Below are 19,748 nucleotides of genomic sequence, written 5' to 3'. Positions count from 1 at the left end.
GGCAGAAAAGCTGCAGCTGCATCTCGGTAAGTGCTATTTTTTTAATAAAAATAAACACTAGCTGCGTTTTTCTTTCTAAGTTTTCCGGGCTGGAGGAGCCCGGAAAACTTAGAAATAAAACCACAGCTTTAAAAACGTTGTATTTATGTTTGTGGTCGCTTTTGAAGCGACCGCAAACATAAATACAGCGTTATTGTGTTTGAAAACGCTGTGGTGCTCCCCCAGGATAATAAACATAAATACAACATTTTTAAAGCTGCGGTTTTATTTCTAAGTTTTCCGGGCTCCTCCAGCCCGGAAAACTTAGGAAAAAAAAGGCAGGTAGTGCTTATTTAAGGTTGATGTGAGAGCATGGGATAAGCTCCGTCAAACCTGGGCGGATGATCTTGGGGCAGATATCTCGGTTCGGGAATGGACGTATTTACTTCATGTAGGAGTGCAGGCAAAGATGGACTTGCAGCTGCGTTATATTAGGCAAAGGGTCCTCTTTAGCCTATATTGGACTCTGTCCAAGATGGCCAGATTGGGTCTTTCAGACACTGATTCATGTTGGGGTTGTGTATGTGGTGTGGGCTCTTTGATACATATGTTGTGGACGTGCCCGAGAGTTTCCGACTTCAGGACTGGGGTATTGGATAGACTGGACCTTGTATTGGAAGAGAAACTTCCTCGCTCCTTCCTTTCAATCATTTTGTTATCCAACAGGGGTAGAGGAGACAGAGCTAGGGACTGTACAGAATGGATTAATAAAGGGTTGATTTTGGCAATGAAACAAATCCTACGGGTCTGGAAGTCAAGGAAGAAACCGGGTGTGGATGGGTGGTTATCAGATATGCAGGTCTTGTCGAACTTTAATAAAGTTATGCTCCTTGGACAAGGTAGAGAAGGGCGTTATTCTCGACTTTGGGGACACTTTAATGACCTATTTGGCTGAAAGTTGGGTTCCAAACCTGGGTGGGTAATCCCTTACTTTGGTTGGGGATACTTTGATACTTCTGGTGATGGGGGGGCTGTTTTGTTGTGTGTTTTTGTTTCTTGTTGTTTTGTCTTATTGGTTGAGTGTCAGGGATCTTTGTTCAAATTGTATTTGTTTTTTCCAAATATTATTGATGTCCATGTGTTCAGTATTATTTTGTTTATTTCTGAGGTTCTTTTAGACATTGCAATTTGAACATGATGCGATGTACTGGAGATGGTTTTTCTTTGTTGTTTGTTGTTAAAATTTTTAAATAAAGTGATTAAAATAAATAAATAAATAAATAAATAAATAAATAAATAAATAAATAGCACTTACCGAGATGCAGCCGCAGCTTTTCTGCCTGTAGTCTCCGGTCCGCGTCCTCCGAGTCCCGGCACCAATGAAGGAAAAGCCACCCAGTGGTAGCTTTTGTCTACTACAGCTGGCTGGCTTTTCCTTCATTAGTGCCGCAAAAGCCAGCACAGGCAGACATCCATTTCACAAAATGGATGCACCCATGTGCTTGCTTTTGCAAATTTTGAGCTTGAATTGCTCAACATTTTACATAGGGACTTGAAAAAAAAAAGCCAATTGTTTTTTTTTTAAATATTGCCTATCTATTTTTGAAATAAAAATTTTTGGGCGAACCATTCCTTTAACAATCAGCACTTTCAACCCAATAAATGACGATACACTGAGGGAGGTAGAAAATCTTCCTGCAAATCCCCATCAATAAGCACAGGGCATGAGACAAGTCACGCAAAGAAATGAATTGACCCATCGGCACCCCACCCTTAAAGACAGGACCAGAAAAAAGAATCACAGACAGTCATGAAATGAGTCCCCGAGTCTCTATTCTTAAAACATAGGACCAGCAACAGGATCGAAGATCATCCATAGGCACCCCTCTATCCCCGCAACTCCATCCTGTCTCTGCCCAGACAAAACAATGCCAGGATAGAGGACATGATCATACTTCAAAACCTGCTCTATGCCAAGGAAATTGAATTCTACCCTTTCATGGGGTTATGAACAGGCCCTTGTGTTTCGCAATAGTGCTAGTGAAAGGGTTCTCTGTCAGAAAGAGTGTGCACAAGGGAGGGGGATTAGAGGAGTACCCCCGATGGTTAACAAACCCTTTTCTCATCCGCTTATGCCATACACCCCTGGAGGCTCCCACGAACATACTGGGACAGGGACTGGTCATTCATGAATGCAGGTATTGGACGATTATTCCAAGACTCCCCAGAAATGCTCAAGACTCACCCACCCAGGTGGCCAAATTGAGTACACAATGTCAAGTGTATCTAGTGCCCCATTTATAGACGTTTCCAGGTTCTGTGCTGTTATAACATGTATGTCCCTCCACATGGTCACCATGGGCCATGCTACAGGGATCTGCTTTTATGCACGCCTCCTCGCTGTCCATTGCACGGGTCTGCCAACTTCATAGGTTTTGGACTATGATTGACTGACTATTCTGGCTACGGCTGTTGTAGTCCAAGACATCTGGAGAGCCAAACGTTGCAGACCCGTGGTCTACAAGAAGCTAAATTGGGAGTGGAGCACGGGAGCCACATCAATCCCTGTGAGGGTGGGGGGCAGACTTTGCAATTGGAGTAATTTCACCAGAGCTCCACTATTTGACAGCCATTCATTATAAAGCCTGCTAAGGACAGAGGACTGATCTCTACTATGCACGCACCCACGTCTGCATTTTCTCTCTACAATCGAGAGATGCTGCTGGTGGTGGAGAATGTTCCAATCCCACACTAGTCACTTGACCTAAGTTGTGTGGTGTCTGGGCTATTTGCGTAAACCCCAGGGCTCCCACATCTGTGCTAAAATTGGGAGAGCCTAGGAACAGTCTTAACCTCAGTATTAATTACTACGTAAAATACAAACTGTGTCGTTAACTCTTCAGCCAATTAAGAGCATCAAACTAGTGCTCGGAGGACTGCATGAAAGAGTGCTGCACGTCCCTGGCACCAGATCACACAAAATTGATATATGAATCACTTCTCCAGGGCACCATGCCCATCCTCCTCAAACATGCAATCATCACCCCACCGCTGAAGACAGCTAATGCAGATCCCAGCAGATGTCTAGCTTTCGGCCCACCTCCAGCATGGCGTTCCTCCGAAAATATCAGCAAACAGGATGTTTCCAGGCAAATGCAGGATAACATGGAGAGCACCAACCTCCGGCACGACTGTCAATCTGATTTCAGACCTGGACAAGGAACATAGACCACGCCGGCCAATGTCAGAGAAGCTCTTCCAGCTGTTCTAGGCGAGGGAATCAATGCAGTAATAATCTGTATGTACCCATCGTCAGCCCATAATACAGTGGATTACATGCAGGTAAAGGTAGAGTCAATGGGGGAAGCTAAGACAAGACTGGGATCCAATAATTTCTCACCAATCATAGCCAATAGATAAAAATCGCTCTACTTGATCTGCAACTATACAAACACACTGGGGTTCCCCAGGGGTCTTCCTTGTGCCCACTATTATCTAACATCTGCATGCACCATCTAGCTCATGAGATTAAAGCACAGCAAATATACTCACAAGTGTACACAGATGACACCCCGATCCTCCATCAAATGATGGAAAACTTTGCGATTCTGACTAGTTTTGACAACATTACTGCCCGTCAATATCACTGGAGGAAGGAGAATACCCCTCTGCTTTGATCTAGATCATGGACATTTGCCGAGGCCTACAGAAACATCATGTCAGACAACTCGCCTCTGCTCTTTCACAAAGGACCAACATTGGGTTAAAGATTGAGGAACGGAGGGGGGGTCATATCTTTCACTCAGACAAAACATGGCTACCTCTCTTATACAGCTGTAAAGGGATCATCCAACTAATTAGAATGTCCAGAAAGGCCCCCCCCATTTACAATAAAAAGTGAAAAAGAAAGAGAAAGGGAACAGAAAGAAGGAATCAAAGCAAGAAAAAGAATAGTGAAAGAGAGACAAAGAAAGAGAAAGAAAGGATCAGTCCACCAAAAATGGAAATTTAATTTTACAAGGCTTTTTTACAGTGCCAAATCATCACCATAGTAGTCTCAGAGTACCCGGCTTGTCCGGAAATTGGAGTATTCTTCCAAACCGAGGATGTGTGATGGGCTCCATCGCCCTGTTGAATTGTGGTGGTTTTGACCCGGGCCATCTTTAGAATATCCCTGTGATGCAAATGGTTTCAGGATTGCCGAACGTAGAGGCTAGTTGTGTACCAGTTAAGATTAGACTGTCAGAGGTGAATGTAGTAGAAGAACAGAAGGGCTGGAAAGACACTGCAGGAAATAGAGAACTATAGGAAGGAATAGGGAGAACCGAGCCGGTCAGAACGTGAAAATAAAGAAAGAGTGAAAAGAGGAGCGAAAGAAAGGGAGTGAATGAAAGAGAAATCGAGAAGATAAAGGGGAAGGAGAAAAAAAGACAGAAGAAAGACAGTATGTAAATGGCATCTTGGCACGTACTGTGTGGTGCCCAATTAAAGAGGGCACAAATGAGTGGAGGAAAAAAGCCAATGCAAGCCCTCCCACATGAGCACATTATCCAAGCTCCTTCCAGATGCCCTGACGAGCGTCAGAAACATTGAAAGAGACAATCACTGCCATGAAAGGCAGCGAAGGGGACATGTCATTGCATTTCCCTCCTTTGTCTGTAATCATTCAAGTGGAATCCAGAGACACAATGGCGGCTCACTCTCCTCCCTGGGGAAGACTGGGGTCCTTTGTGTGAGTCAATCACAGCCAGAGACAGAAAGAGTGAGGGACAGCTGCTGGTTGCCCCCAGTCCTTGGCACGCTTCAGGGCACGACCTAGGGACAGGCAGCAACGCTCATAACATCATGATGCACCAGCCATGTACACCCCCACTTCTGGTTTCAAGCTGCCACAGCTTGTGCCACGACTTCTTTCTGCAATATAAATGTGCTTCTGGAGACACAAACCACAGTGCCCCGCCACCAGTGGTGGAAGTGGAAGAAGGAGCTAGTGGTACTCTGGCTGCATCCAAAAAGGTGGTAGTGGGATTGTCGGGCTGATGGCATGGGTGGGGGATGGGGCAAGTTGGTGTAGGGGGGGCATGTTGACCAGGATCACACACTTTGGCTGAAATTGTTGGATTTCACGGTCTATAGTAATAAGTCTTATAGTGTTTACTTACAAAAAAACACAAATTGTATAATAAAGCCACATGACAACATGTAAATGCTTACAGCAACATGTTAAGCCAAAAGAATATCATTGTGGCTTTAATTTTCACATCCTGAATAGTAAACTATAAGTCCCAGAATGCAAGTTAATGCCAACCTGAAAAAATCTAGTTAACCCCACTGTACCTTCAGTGATTTAAGACATGTATCAAACGTTGTGTAATAAACAAAGATTGATATGCAGATTATGTATCACAAGCTTCCAGCCCGTTGTTATTCATGATATTGAAATCATTTGATTAGTGACTTACAGCAACTTGATTTTTTTGCATGTCAAGACAGCAGATATCACGGAGATAAACTCATTTTTAATGGGCACTTTGTGTTGCTCACTTTAACTATCGCAGATGTGTGGTGCTTTGCGAGCTCGTTGAGTTGGGAATGTCCCATCATGCATCTGAAAGTCTCTGCCACTGATGAAAGAAATGGGTTGAAAACCTGAGCAACTTAACAGCCTGGAGAGCCACTGATGCTGTGTGTGTGTCCGCCTAGCTGAGGCTTGGGAAACTGGCAGTGCTTGAATGTCCGGCCTGAGCCGGTGCAATATTTTGCTCAGGAGAAAGAAAAAGAGTCAATGATGTGTTTCTTGGCCCTTGAATTAAAGGTACGCTCTGTAAAAAGCAAACGAGCTAGTGGTACATAGCACCAATGATTTATATTGCACTTCCATCTCTGCATGTCACTATCACTTACCACCATATGCTGATGCACCGTGTGCCCATCACTTCTTCGCTTTAGCTGCCCAGTCATTGGCCCATCAACTACGATGTCATGAGCCCATGATTGATGTCTTATTGCTGTGCCATGTATAGCCTTCTAAAGAGCGCCCACCATATACTCATCATCTCATGCCATAGGGCTGCGACGCCATGAGACTGTCACTTTCCGACCACAAGCTGTCTCGTTATGGGCCCGTCAATTGACATCACAAGCTGCCACACTACTTGCACACCACCGTGCCGTGTGCATATCACGTCATGCAAAACACTGCACAACCTAGTGCCATCACTCCCTGCAACAAGAGGCACTGTCCTGTGTCCATTCATTGACATTGCATTCGGCCCTGCCCTGTACTCAACACATCCTGCTAGTCTGCCATGAACCCTAAATCTGCCATGCCCTCACCTTCTACCAGGTGTCCATGACTTCTAGATCAGAATGAAGGACAGTGCTATGTGCAAGCTCCAGTATGTGGGACATCTCTGTGCCACATGGATACGTGTTACACATGCAAGACCAATAAAATGTGCCCAGAGGTGTAAGGCTAAGCACATCATCACAGTCTATTGTTTAGCAGTTGTAAGTTGCACATTACATCATATTAAGAGAGATATCAAAAGCAAATGTCCATATGAAACCGTGTCAGTATTCTATACAAACTGCCGCCATGTATGCTAGTGCCTAGGAAATGCCCACGAAACCCCGAGAAGAGCAGAATCTCCCCCCATGGCTTGAAACCCCAGCCCTGAACCCACCCGACTCCCATGAAGTTCTGAGCCTGCTGTATGACATCCCACCAGGTGTTACCCTTGACCTTTGCCCTGGAAGAGAAGACCTGCATTGTATCTCTACTGAGCTAACGACAGCTAGCTTGCCCCTCAGCACAAGGCTGGTGGAACCAAGCAATGCTGGGATTGTCTGCAGGCTGTAAGTGGACTCTTATGGGATACTCTGGCCTGCTTTTACTACACTCATGCATGGCCGGCCTCGGGCAAGGCCGCCCAGGCGACCGCTCGGGGCACCATTAGCGCCCGCCACACAAACACAGGGGAGTCTTTCAAGGGCACATTTAATATCAATAGGCAGCTGATGCTTCAAAAGGGCACCTATTGAAAAATGTGCCCCCCATCCCCCACATGACCTGGGGAAAGCCACATTTTTGTTTTGCTGCCTGGAGTGCTGCTGTGGCTAAGTCCGGCCCTACACTCACATTTAGTAGGGCAAGCTTGATAAGTCTTTGGAGCGCGGCCTCTACTACCATTAGGTGAGCCAGAGACTACTTCAATGATGCTTTAACTTGCATATGTTGGATGGCAGTGCATGGTATAAATCCTAGTAACATAACATCATATAAATGCTAGAAGCGTGACATAACCCCAGACAGAACGCAATGTGCCTTCAGCTGAAGCATGTGAAGGCTCTCCCGCGTCTCTCTCACATGTGCCCTTCCCAGCTTGTATTATCCACGTGTTTGTCAATCTAAAGGTGTAAGGAGGGCACCTCGGTCACGGGTGCCGTCATCATTTATGTAAGTGATGGCGTACAGGTAAGAACCTGGAATGGGGCCCATAGGTGACTCCCAGACACATGTCTGTCAAACACTACGGCACGAGGGGGCAGAGCGCGGACGGTTTGTCAGACGGCTTTGGTTTCTTTCATCGCACTTCGTGGTAGAACATTCTGTCCCTGAGAGGAAACACGATGAGGCCACAAGCTCTATCGATCGGGCAAGTGTCCCCGCTGAGCCAGAAGGGAGCGCTGCGGGCGTGAGAGGTGACATCAGCGGCTGGCTATAGTATCCGCGAGGCAGAAGGCACTCAGCTCTGAGGACATAAGTCACAGGAAAGGTGGTGGTGAGCGATCTAAACAGGCCGGGGGCGGCTCATCAATGAACAAATCAGACAAGGGGAAGCAGGGAAATTATTTGTAAGAAAATGACAATATACTCTCCCTCATAGTTGGGTTTGTACCCGTCCCTTATCCCCCTAGCGCCTCCCCGATTGTTGTCGGCTGAGACCTAGGCCAAGAGCCGAGCTTGGGTAGGTGGCACAGTGTGAGAGTGCCCCTCCTTCATCCATGACCCACAGCACCCTCAATGATTCTAAAAGAGGCCTTGAAACCAGGAGCTTCCCCAGTGCACCCCATCCCTAACCATGCAGCAGCACTGGCTTTTCTGATTGAGGGTCAGCTATAAACAGCTCTGTCGGTGCACTTCTTTCTGGTCCTGCAGCGCCACTGATTCTACCAACAGCATGGGATCATGTGTACACAGTTCTGCCAGAGCATGCCAGTGCTTTCCTGCTGAACCCCCTGCTCATCCAACTGAGAGTCTTGCATGCATCCTTATTACTCAGACCTAGTGGCACCACTGCTTTCCAACCAATGGATGAATAGACACAGCTCTGCCAGTGCACCTCATCCCAATGGTGGAAGTGGAAAAAAGGAACTAGTAGTGCCCTGGCTTCATCCTAAAAGGATGGCGTAGGATGGCGGTGCACATGGACTTGGGGGGTGTTGGGAGAGGGACAGGGCGGGGCTGGGAGGGGATTGCCCTTTGGTTTGCAATGTTCAATAGACATTTTTTGTATTGTGGCCAGGCTAGACATTTGCTGGAATAATAGAATAATGGCACTAGATCCCTCTCTGACAGAAATATCAAAACAATATATTCATAAATGTATTTTTCCTACATGAATATTATAGGAAGTTAACCCATCTAGGACAAAGGAACGTTTAATGTTAATTTGTAATTACTGTATCTTGTCTCTTAATGAATCCTTTATTTGTAAGTAACAGTCATCAAGCAAAACAGAAATTCAGTACTTTGAGCAAACCCACACCTGTACCTTAAACACAATAGACTTTGTAGTTGCCAGTAATCATCTGGCTGCAGTCACTTCAATAGAATCCAAACATTGGCAAGAAACATTGGCTTCTGTGTAGGCATGGGATAGGCATTTGTCAGGCACTGTCATTATGGTACTACCTGACCATAAGATGAAACAGCTGGAACATGGTGTGATTATCTGGGCATATGCGTGTCTGGCAGGTGTCTAATACCTATCCACAGTGGTGCCACTAGACACTCCTGAGGTGAAGGGTGGTGTTTTATATACATGTGTAATCAAGTCTGGGAACCTTACTATAAATAGTGATAACAATTTCTGTAATTCTAGGTGCAGGAGAGAAAACACCAAACCTAGCATATGGGTTGTATATAGGACAAGAAAAGGCAAAAGGTTCCCTATTGGGGATCTCCCGTCCCCTGCACACTGTCTATGGCTCAAAAACAAGACAAAAGTTTTTGAAGCAACAAATTGTCTATGTGTAATATGTTATGACATTTAAATATATTCTAGTATATAATCTTATCAAAAAGTCAATTTCAACAGTCATATTTCAAAATATTATACAGATGACCGTTCAATTAGTAATTCAAACTGAATTATTATATCCAACGCATTTTGATAAACTCTATTCCTCTTGGGCGTATACGCATTATTGTTTTTATGTTCTACAAAGAAACTCAAACAAAACATGAATCACTCAATTGTTTGTCTTCATATTTGACAATTTCTCACAATTTCCAGTTTTCAGATTCAACTTAATTAAACTCCAAAGTGATTGAAAATCAGTTGGCATCACTTGTATTCATCATGCTGAGATTTTCAAACCAATAATACAATTTTTCTCATTGGGAACCTTCAGATTCTTGGTTCAAAACAGTGTCTTCAACCATGTATTTTAGATATCTTACTCAATACTGACATGAGCCACAGGGTGGTAATTTATCTTGGTTCTGATCTTAAATATGATCCACAAGGCTCCATGGTCTGTGTTTTTTTCAACAAAGTCCTGGGTTTCTCGATGTGTCTGTATATACAAAGAAACTACTATGCAATCTCTTAAGTGCAAGAACAATTTGGTATGAGTTGACCCTAAAGTAAAAATTAGATCTTACCATTAATAAAATGGCCAGTAGTGCATTGTCCAAAGGATTACTGCTAAGGTGTATTGTGTTTGTAGAACACTGTCTATCGTGTTTGTAGAAATGAGCCCAGCACATCTGTGAATATAAAGGTAAATATATTCAAGAAAAAGGGGGGGGTGGAGTTTGTGTTCCCCAAGTATAGGTTTGCATTTCCCTTGGTTATAAGTCCCTGTTTGAGAGGAGTATCCCCCTAACGGCTGCCTACAGGTTATGAGGTCAATACTTACCTATCAGGTAATCCAGATGCTCTGGTATTCGAAGTGAACTCTGTGCTGCACGCTATACCTACATTCAATATGGCTGTTTATTTTGGTGCCATTTTCTACTGACATTATCACGCCAAAGCGTGCATGGCGTCATGGTCAACAAGATGAGTTTGTATAAATGTGTGAATCTAAAGAAAAATAAAATCACTTCTCCTATAATAAGTGAACGAGCATCTAATATTGATGTAGTTGGGATATAATATCTTGTGATGGAAAAATATTGACTTGCCTGAATCAGTAAAAACATGGGAATGTTTAAATGAAGGTGTCTAATACCTATACAGAAGCCAAAATGGTTGAATTTGTCGTTGTTTGTTTAGGCAGGAGCTCAGTGCAAGGACCATATAAATCAAATTGCTGAACGCAGACATGTTCAAGATATTTTTATTAAACCTGTAACACTTTTGCAGCTGCATTTAAGTCATTAACTCTTAACTCTTAGTAGACTCCTTAGAAATAACACTGACAGGCCAAAGTTTGATGTTATTGCTTGATACAGTTAGCTCAAAGACATCCCAGGAGGATGTGTTTTGGGTGGGTGAGACAAGCCGGTAGTGGGTGGGAATGGCCATGGGCAGTCAATGGGTTGGTAAATAACTAAACCACACCCTTAAATTGTGTGTTCACCCTCACATGTTCGCTCCTTCCTAGCTTTACTTGAGCGCAATACCTTTAGTACATAAGCACTGCCTAATAGCCAAAACTAAAAATGGACTATGGTACAAGCAAAGCTCTGTGGTTAGAGGTCCTTCTTGTCTTCGCCCCTCTCGTCCATGGCTATTCTGGTGAGGTACTCTATCATGGTCCTTGGCTCCATTGGGTGCTGCTTCTCTGGACCACCCCTTGACTGATCCTTGATGAGTGGCTGTCCAAAACACACTAAAGGAAAAGGCTTATATTTTATTTGTGCTGTTTCTGTGTAAAGTGCACTTCGAAAGCCACAAATTCCCCTCTTGCATGGTGTGTCAGTGCAATCAAATTTGCCATTGATTTTAGGAAGATATTGTACAAACATCTGCTTGACAATAACTCTGCCCCATACCCTAAGTGAAAATACATTGGAACGCACAACCTGTGCCACTAAAAAAAGACAGGTGACTTAATGGAACTTTATCGGGACACACATATATGCACCAAAATTTCCCTAAACAGCAGACTAACCCACCACAGATAGACCAACACATCTCTGCACAGTCCTTAAGCACCACACTGACAGACCCACAGACAACCACATAAACAAGTTGAACAGGAGTAGATCCTCCCCCTGGTGACAGACAGGTGAGCATGTCACGCAGGGCCCACGCCCTGCCCTCATGTCTAAATATTGTAAAAGTTAGAAACATTGTCCATTGGGGCAGCCATGCAGCCCTTGTCACAAACAGGTACATTAGGAAGTAGGTACAAAGTAAATTAAAGTTAACAGAGAGGAGGTGAAAAAGGTATATATGTACACATTTAAGATATATGGAAATATTACATGGCACACATTAATTTATGAAAACACAGAATATAGCTCCCTGACATAAGAAATATTACCAACATTCGAAAGACATTAGAACCACATATCAGAATATGGCCCATAACAATAATCAAGAGATCAATTCCTTTTAAACAGGACACTACAGCATGCATTACAAATGGCTACAGGCCTTAAGACTTAGGGAACTTTAAAAGTACTTAAAACACAGAAAACATAGGGCTGTGTGGAAGCTCAGACAAGTAGCAACTCCAACCAAGGTTATTGAGAAAGGGGAGGGCCTGGACAGAAGCCATGGTGCAGAGATCTAGCAGATCAAATGGTATGAATATACAGTTTTCAGCAGGGATGATCACAGGTTTTTTAATAAATAAACCATGGCAATATTCTAAAGTAGATAAGCTAGGTGAGGTAACCAATAAAAATGCAGCAGCACATCTCATGTCCTTAGCAGAATGTGTTCAAGTGTGCGTTACCACATAACTGCTTGCTTCCAGTTTTAAAGTTGCAACATATTCCCTATGATTCAGAGAGTGTGAAAAACAACCAGTCATGCTGATTAGGATGAATGAAGTCATTGCAAGAAAGAAGAAATGATGTGTTTCAGGAAGCCTTTATGTCCAATGAAAAAAGGCAATGTATTTTACCTATAAGAAATGTGGCCTATCATACTGTAAGGTTCATATAAGAACATAACTATTGAACAATGCTTTGCTTTCTATAAAAGAGTGTTCAAGATGGACACACTCTGAGTCTTTCTGTGCTAACTAAACACCTGTGGCATGGGAATTTTTTCCAGCTGGCTCTAAAGTATAAAGGCTTCTGTTTTCTGCACAATTACGTATCTCTGTCTCTGAATGGCTCTTTATTGAGTTATGGCTGGTAAAAGACCTCTTTAACAAAGTATATTAGTAACCTGGAATGCGCAAACTATTGCACAAGACAGCTCACAAAATAATCTAAAACGTGCACCCAATAGAGCTGCAGCTTCGGATCTGCACACATAAACATTGTAACAAAGAAATCTTCTGCTGGTCCCCCACTACTGCCTTCGTCTCCAACCCCACTACATGGAGATTCTGAAGCCCCTAGACAGTGAGAAATGTCAGAAGGTGTAATATAAAAGATGCAATCAAATAGCATAACAGGACACAGCAAAAAGTTTCAGTCATTCTCCCATGGGGTAGTCATCTGCATGGCTGAAGCAACTTCTGTGACTGGCAGCAGTAGGAGGGAATAGGAGAGATGTTGGCTCTGCCACAGTTAGTGTACCAAAGATTCTAGTGTTGCTGATTGATTGGCTGCTCGGACTATATATTTGCCTGTTAAATCAAGTGATCTAGGACTGAAGGAAGGCCAGTGCATCAATAGTGAAATTCTAGATGACAGTTTTGGGGTCCACTAACAGAGGAGCACGAGTGGACACTATTTTCATGCCTACTCATTAAATCTGTCCCATTGCAAGAGTGTCATTTCTTTTCAAATAGTGTGATCAATTTCCAATGTTTGCAATTAAGTCAGAGTGGGATTAAATGATTGACCAGGATCAAACACTTTGGCTAAACAGTGAAGGAGGGATTCTAGCAAACTCTGCAAATTTTACCACGTACCTTCCAAGTTTTACTTAGTACAAATATTTAAGTTTTGGATTTCAAGGCCTACAATCAAATTGCACAGTAAAAACATACGACAACATGAAAATCTCATTGCAACATGTTAAGCCAAAAGAATATCATAGAGGCTTTAATTTTCACACTCTGTAGCATAAATTATAAATCCCATGATGCAAGAGAATGCAAACCGGAAAAATCTATTTAACTCCATTGTATTTTCAGTAATTTAAGACATGCAATAAAAAAGGTGTAATAATCTCCAATAGATATGGAGAATATTTGTTACAAACCTCCAGCTCGTTGTTATTCATAATGTTGAAAACAATTGATTAGTGATATAAAGCAAATTTAATGTGTTGCATGTCAGACTAGTAGACATCATGGATTTAAACTCATCTTTTAAAAGGGTGCTTTGTGTTGCTCACTTTATCTTTCATAGATTTACAAGGTAACTGGTGCTGGTCCAATGATTTATATTAGAGTTCCTTCTCTGCCCCATTCCCGTTCCTGCAGCACATGTTGTTATTCTGATAAAGGGACCGCTTTGCACATCTCTGCCAGTGCACATCACTTTAGTTTATATCCCTTCCTTCTACTCTGATAGGACTTTGTGCATACAGTCCTGTCAGTACACATTGCACAAGCTCTCTGCTACCTCAATGGTGCTCCGTGCTCTGACAGTGCACCTCCACACTTCCCTGCATATGTGTGTCTGCCCAGGGGCTCCCTCCTATGCTCATAAGAGGGTGTCCACGTTAATGATTTCATAATATATCTCCCCCAGAACACATTACACCACACAAACTCAATTTAGGGCTCAGGTGAGTGCGGCAAACAATCAGTGTCTAATGAGATATTTGCCCTTCTGCTATAAACCACTCACTTCTGTTTTTCTTTGCTTCTCCAGACAAGGAGGCTATGTGAGTTGGATGCCGATCTCTCACCTCCCCCTCTGCAATGCCTTGTTTACTATTGACACACCCCTGACATTTCAAAATACATGTTGGGTGTGATCGACTGTAAAATAGCAAGTACTTCTCACCAGCCAGACATATATATAACCTACTTCACACACACTGTCGACACGCCCACCACGCACCACCCCATTGCTTGATACAAATAGTCCTGGAAACTCTGCTTTGTTCTTGATATATAATGAGGGCCCACTGCAGACTTTCGTTCACTGGTGGCATAGATTCATCTATTTCTTTCTAAGTGCTTATTTGTCAGGCATTCCTGGACCTTGTGTCACTTCAATGATTATGATTAGGGTATTTACTGAGTGTGGAACGAGGTTCAGGAAGCAGTGGAGCACTCTACAATCATAGGAGAAGTACACAGTGAGCGAAGCAGAGAAACGGGGGGCAGTGAGATACCAGCAGGTGTGGGCAAGGGCAGGACAACTTAGCAGCAAAGGATCTACAAGCAATCAGGGGAGGAAACAGTGGGTTTAGATCTCCCAGTCTCAAGTAGGGTGGGGTGTGTGGACCTTCGTGTCAGGGAGGAGCCATTCCTTGAAGAGGACGACCTTCAGCTCCATCCTAATCTTTAATTATGAGGGGGCGGGTTTGATATTGACGGGAAGGAGGTTACAGAGTCTTGTGGTGTAGACAAAGAGGGCCTGTGTCCTGAATCGTTCCTTCCAGCACTGGTGGCGTTCAAGTCTGCACATGTGGATCGCAGGCCTCCAGAGATGCTGAGTTTCTCAGTGAGGTAGCTTTGGAAGTTCACAGTAACAGCCTTGTTGATGGCCTAGATGGATTTATAGGTGAAACAGGCTTGCAGAGGGAGCCAGTGCAGTTCAATTAGGGTTGGGGTGATGTGGTCAGATTTGCCGAGTTCTTTGATGAGTTGTGCTGCTGCACCCAGCACACATCGCAGAGGTGCCAGGAGAGCATTGACACCATCCAGGTGGGAGAGGACCAAGGCTTGGGCAGCAGATCTGAAGTCGTTTTCTGTGATGAAGGGCTTGATTTTCTGCAGGCGAGAAAGTTGGCACCAATCTGTTTGTGTCTTCCTTGCTATGTTCTGTTTGAAGGAGAGGTGTTTGTCAATGCTGCATGCAAGGGACCTGGCACAAGTGGCCAGTTGGGCTGTGAAGCCTTTGAGGTTCATAGCAGAGAGCCTGGCCTGGAAGTTGGGGTGCTCAGTGTTCACTTAAAGCACTTAATCATATGTGTTGTTGACATACACACAAAAAACATACACCCTATTGAAACATGGAGGGGAGCTCATGACTTTACTTATGTTATGTTATGTGACATGTATTTATTAAGCACACATACACCCGGGGGCACCTTGGTGCTAGAAGCAGAGATACAGAGTTTCCTACAAGGAATTAAAATAAAATGGTTTTCAAAGACCGTCGAAATCCAAGGTAGTCAGCTGTTGCGCTCAGAGAAAGAGGCAGAGTGTTCCACGACTTAGCGGCAGCCACGAAAAGGCGCGACCGCCCATGCGAGACCGTCTGACACGAGGCACCCGCACTTGGAGAGTAGCTTGAGAATGGAGGCAGCTAGCAGGAACATAGTGCAGGAACTTAACCTGCAAGTACTCCGCCCCTGATCCATAAAACGCACTATGGACAATTCAAATGGTCTTAAAGAAAATAAGTTTCTCCACCGGCAACCAATGAAGCTGTCTCAAAAGAGGAAACATATGAGAACCAAATGAGGATTCAAAATAGCTCAGGCTGTGGCATTTTGAAGAAGTTGAAGCCGGTTAATAAGAAAATGGGGCTGTGCCAGATAAAGTGAGCTGCAGTAGTCAATCTTACTTAGTCCATTATTTCTTTGGAAAGATTTATTCCAGGCCTTTCTTTACTGCTTTCCCTTTCATACAGCTGGAAGTTTGCACTGTATTAATCAGCCTTTCACTGGCAAAGTACACTGTGGTATTACTCCTCCTGGATTTACCCGGCAATTATGGTGCAATTATCATCTATACCTTCGCCACTAGAGCGCTCACCACGCTTGCAGGAATCAGCTCACTTTTCTACTTTGTTTATACAGCTGCAGTATTTAAAAGTATCTATTATAATACCCATTTTGCTTTCAGACTATACAGGGCTTGCGTCTCTTTATGTTGCCGTGCATGTGTACATCTTCAGGTCCACCTTAAGCATTCGGGGGACAAAAACGCTCCCAGAAGATGGCAGAGTTAGGACCCAAGCGCTATGAGTATCCATACTCCACTGACCCATTTCCGTCGAGACAATAATTCTCCAATTAAATGATCTTGTTATGGGAACATGCAGCTTGTAATAGATAACATGATTACAGAACTTATCGCCAGTATAATTATGCATTCCTTTTAAAAATACTCCAAACATATAAAGGGCCAGGGTAAGGTAGGCCCATGGTGATGCAGGGATAGAATGTGCAACACGCAATTACAAAAAGTCTGGTTAAATGCTGGTGATTTGGTAGCAAAGACAAAAAGATACAAATCATTGCGTATAGGCCTGGCTTTGCAAGTGTACAGAATAAGACTTTTTTTCATATTGGGGCTTCACACAAATGAATTGTACACACTACATTTACAAAGCCAGCCCTAGTGTCGTTTCAGATGTTTGTTATAATAGTGTCCATGATGGATCGGTAGCACTGTAAAGTTTTATATAAGAAGCTTGCAATCCATCAATGGTGAACTATTTGACTGCACAAGCAGTGGCAGCCAACACACAAGCAATAATAATGAACACAATGTAATGAAGCACAACAGTGTGAAACCCATCACTGTACCAAGCCAAATGGAAACTATTCAAGCACTTTAAAGCAGCATTCAACAATTCTATCCTCAACGCAAACAGTTCCACTTGCTTTTTACAAAATGGCTGCCATTGCAAAAGAGCATTTATCATGATGTACTCGTTCTGCATCACAGAGCAGCTGATTGACACCAAGCGATCTTCCAGAGAGCTAAAGCTCTAAATAAGAAGGCCAAACAATCTACCATGTTACCAAACCACACACCTGCAAGCTATTGAGAATGTGAAAATTGTTCTTGTGATGCTGCCACTGTGTCTTCGCTGTTCCATTCCAAATTCCAAATCATGGGTGGACTTCTGCGGCATGGGTCAAAACAATGATAAGTCATTGCGTCATTAAATGATCCTTTCGTTGTACCGTATTTCTGCTTAATTATTCTCCATTTGTGTTTGCAAATCTATATGCATCAATTTCCTTTCGGGTTTATGATCCCTCAAAACAATGCTTTTTCAAGTGAGTCATCACAGTATATTCTACATAATCCCGTATACTACCCCACAAAGAGACTCTGACAATATATATTAATGTGGACAGGCGGCAGCCCAATTACAGCACTCCACAGGGCTGTGGGGATAAACCTAATTCCTGACCCACAACACTGCCCCTATTCCAATGCTGCACCCCACACCCAGCAGCATTGCTCTGCCAGTTCCCCTTCATGCAGACTTTTAGTGCCCCTTATTGGTCAAGTGCGATACCTACACAAGCAGCTCTTCCAATGCACCTCACTCCTGGAATGCAGCACACCCTTCTAGTCCAGGGCTGGACTCTGGTTCCTGCAACACAGCTCAGACACTCCCTTTTACTTCCTATCAAGCAGCACCCCCGTCATTGAAATGTTGAGACCCAGGCAAGCAGCTCTTCCAATACACCTCAGTCCTGGCATGCAGCACACCCCTCTGTTCCTGTGCTGGACTCCTGTTCCTGCAACACAACTCAGACACTCCCTTTTACTTCCTATCAAGCAGCACCCCCGTCATTGAAATGTTGAGACCCAGGCAAGCAGCTCTTCCAATACACCTCACTCCTGGCATGCAGCACACCCCTCTATTCCAGTGCTGGACTCCGGTTCCTGCAACACAGCTCGGACACTTCCTCTTCATCCTATCAAGCAGCAGCCCCTATCATTTAAATGTTGAGGCCCAGGCAAGCAACTCTTCCAATACACCTCACTCCTGGCATGCAGCACACCCCTCTGTTCCAGTGCTGGACTCCGGTTCCTGCAACACAGCTCGGATACTTCCCCTTCATCCTATCAGGCAGCACCTCCTATCATTGAAATGTTGAGAGCCAGGCAAGCAGCCCTTCCAATACACCTCAGTCCTGGCATGCAGCACACCCCTCTGTTCCTGTGCTGGACTCCGGTTCCTGCAACACAGCTCAGACACTTCCTCTTACTTCCTATCAAGCAGTAGCCCCTATCATTGAAATGTTGAGGCCCAGGCAAGCAACTCTTCCAATACACCTCAGTCCTGGCATGCAGCACACCCCTCTGTTCCAGTGCTGGACTCCGGTTCCTGCAACACAGCTCGGATACTTCCCCTTCATCCTATCAGGCAGCACCTCCTATCATTGAAATGTTGAGAGCCAGGCAAGCAGCTCTTCCAATACACCTCAGTCCTGGCATGCAGCACACCCCTCTGTTCCTGTGCTGGACTCCGGTTCCTGCAACACAGCTCAGACACTTCCTCTTACTTCCTCTCAAGCAGTAGCCCCTATCATTGAAATGTTGAGGCCCAGGCAAGCAGCCCTTCCAATACACCTCAGTCCTGGCATGCAGCACACCCCCCTGTTCCTGTGCTGGACTCCGGTTCCTGCAACACAGCTCAGACACTTCCTCTTACTTCCTATCAAGCAGCACCCCCTATCATTGAAATGTTGAGACCTCCACAATCCAATACAACCGTTTCCTGACCACCCGCTCCTTCTGCTATCCCAGTTTTGGGTACCTACCGCCAATAACATAGCTACCAATTCACCCCCAACCCTGGCCTGCTGCTTCCCCAGTTCTTCCGGCGCATAAAATGACACACAGCTTTGCCAATGCACCTCATTTGTGTCCTGTGGAGGCCGCCCCCCCCCCACACCCTGCGAGTCCATTACACAAATAATATTGATCCCTCCCACTCCCTATTTTAGCACCTCCTGCTGAAAAAAAGACCCTCCATGGGGTCGATAACCCCCACCCCTGCGCCGCATTACTTGATTAAATAAACACCCATGACTTACCTGATTATATCTCTCCGTGCAAGAATTATAGGCACGCGTCATATTCATACAAGCGAGAACGTAATTGCCTCCTAGGTCCCCCCGAGCGCGAGGCCCCACCCCCGGCGCATTAGAAACCCTTATTACTGCAGCCAGCAGCCAGGCGAGCTGATTAGCTGCAAGTAACAGCAAGCGGGTGACATTTACAGGGGTGCCTGGGATCAGGGAGCCCTTGTCAGGAGTCTGCATTGACAGTCTGCGCTGCAAGGGAGCTCCGATGGCACCGAGACGCTGTTGTGAACCACCGCTCCCTAGGAAACAGACAGTTTTCTCTTCCGGGATCACCACCGACCAATAATGAGGCAGGGGATTTGCTGTTAATTGGGCCCCACAACAGGCTGGTGAATCCATCCTCCCTCCATCACACATAAGGTGGGACCAGGCGGGGGTCACTGTGCAGAGCTCCATGCAGCAGAGTGTGACCCCCCCACTGTGGGCACACCACCCTTCACA

The 19,748-nt window shown here is 44.6% G+C and overlaps 1 protein-coding gene across 5 annotated transcripts in view; it reads right to left on the bottom strand.

Moving 5' to 3' along the window:
• The window catches only part of PTPRU (protein tyrosine phosphatase receptor type U), a 1,238,801-nt gene that overhangs the window by 942,110 nt on the left and 276,943 nt on the right, over positions 1 to 19,748 (bottom strand). The window contains exon 1 of one of the 5 annotated variants that reach the window (XM_069623019.1): positions 19,257 to 19,529. The exons of the other annotated variants lie outside the window; for them this stretch is intronic. The gene's annotated coding sequence lies outside the window, so the exon portion shown is untranslated. Of the gene's footprint in view, positions 1 to 19,256; positions 19,530 to 19,748 lie in introns of those variants that run through there. 5 annotated transcript variants of the gene reach the window in all.

This window comes from Ambystoma mexicanum, chromosome 11, assembly GCF_040938575.1.
Source record: "Ambystoma mexicanum isolate Mex_15411 chromosome 11, UKY_AmexF1_1, whole genome shotgun sequence".
In the NCBI taxonomy this organism is placed as follows: domain Eukaryota; kingdom Metazoa; phylum Chordata; class Amphibia; order Caudata; family Ambystomatidae; genus Ambystoma; species Ambystoma mexicanum.
This window is presented reverse-complemented; position numbering and strand designations above follow the sequence as displayed.